Raw genomic sequence first — 1,905 nt, forward strand, 5'->3', positions numbered from 1 at the left:
CCATCTGAGTTGCTTCAATGTCCTTTCTGTTGTAAGTAGCGCTGCAATGAACATTTGACATGAAAAGCCAAGCTGATGGCTTCTTTCTGATCTTCCCCAATCCCCATGCTCTGCCAATGCTTCAGCCTTAAAAGTGACCCTCCCCCATTGCCACTATTCATTTGCTGACATTCTTCTATTGATCTAAAACACCTTGTCCAGTTTTCCCCACCATAACTAAATCTCCCTCATCCTTTAAAAATTCAGCTGAATCATGACCTCCTTCTTTTCTAATCCCTTCCCTCCTTCCACTAAGTTACAGGGCTCTTTCCTGTGTTCATAAAGCACCCTGTGCAGGCATAGGCATATATTTACTATACTGAATTAGGATTCCCAATTTCCTGTCCATATCTCTCATTGACTATGAGTTCCATAAGTACAGAGGCTTGTTCATGTCTGTACCCCCTAGCTCTAGAACAATGCTTACTGCACTGTAGATGTTCCATCAATGATTGTTTAGCATGTAAATGACAGAATGAGTTTCCAGGGATAGGACTAGTTTGCTTCTGCTAAGTCGCTTCAGTTGTGTCCGACTCTGGGCGACCCCATAGACAGCAGCCTACCAGGCTCTGCCGTCCCTGGGATTTTCCAGGCAAGAACACTGGAGTGGGTTTCCATTTCCTTCTCCAATGCATGAAAGTGAAAAGCGAGAGTGAAGTCGCTCAGTTGTGTCCAACTCTTCGCAACCCCACGGACTGCAGCCTACCAGGCTCCCCTGTCCATGGGATTTTCCAGGCAAGAACACTGGAGTGGGTTGCCATTTCCTTCTCCAATGCACGAAAGGGAAAAGGGAAAGTGAAGTCACTCAGTTGTGTCTGACTCTTTGCAACCCCATGGACTGCAGCTCTCCAGGCTCCTCTGTCCATGGGATTTTCCAGGCAAGAACACTGGAGTAGACTAGTTTAGTGGGAAGGAAATACACTACTTCTACATTAGAAATGATTTACTAGAAAAGATTAAGAAATGAATATTTCTTGTGTAACTACTTATACCCAGCATTAGATCTATTATTTAGGAGCTAAGGTGAGAGAGAAAGAGAGATTGAAAAAGAAAAGAGAGACAGAGAAATCTGTTTGTACTTCATCATTTGTTTACATGTTCCAAAAGTCGCCTGTTCAAGACAAGATGGTTAGGAACAGAGCTGGCAGACAGGAGCCTCACAGGACCAGTCCTGCTCAGAACTCTAAAGCCAGCAGGAATTTTTTTTTTTAATATGGAATGGTTCATGGATTTGCATGTCATCTTTGCACAGGGGCCATGCTAATCTTCTCTGTATCATTCCAATTTTAGTACATGTGCTGCCAAAGTGAGCACAATCAGCAGGTCTTAAAGTGGAGAAAAAATATGTGATTAAAAAAAGAAATCAATCTCTGTACCAAAACAATTTTATAAAGGTCAATATACATTTGCTAAAACCATCTGGATATATTTTCAAGATGCTATTTAAAAAGAATAAATTGGTTTTAGCCGATGGTAAAATATGAAGCCATGACATGTTTTATTTTTAAAATAAATGTAATGTATTTAAGCTAAAAACAAAACTAAAAGTAATTCACCCATATCTCCCACCTACTATCCCCCACCTCAGGCAAACACCAATCTGTTGTCTGTGTCTGTGAGCGTGGTTTTATATACATACAGTTTTTACATGTGGAATATAATAATATATATTTATATAAAATATATATTTGCAATTTTATTATGTATTTATGTATTTAGACTCCACATTTCACATATAAGACATTATACAGATAGTATTTGTCTTTCTCTGACTTATTTCACTTAGCATAAGGCCCATAAGGTCCATTCATGTTATTGCAAATAGCAAGCAAATTTTTTTAAAGTATTATTGACTTGCAATGTTTC

The 1,905-nt window shown here is 39.2% G+C and overlaps 1 non-coding gene across 1 annotated transcript; it reads right to left on the minus strand.

Moving 5' to 3' along the window:
- Positions 1-1,246: 1,246 nt before the first annotated feature.
- LOC112578577 lies at positions 1,247-1,353 on the minus strand. Its single transcript, XR_003102925.1, has one exon. It is a non-coding gene; the product is annotated as a U6 spliceosomal RNA (small nuclear RNA).
- Positions 1,354-1,905: the final 552 nt, after the last annotated feature.

Source organism: Bubalus bubalis, chromosome 13 (assembly GCF_019923935.1).
Source record: "Bubalus bubalis isolate 160015118507 breed Murrah chromosome 13, NDDB_SH_1, whole genome shotgun sequence".
NCBI classification, from domain to species: Eukaryota; Metazoa; Chordata; class Mammalia; order Artiodactyla; family Bovidae; genus Bubalus; species Bubalus bubalis.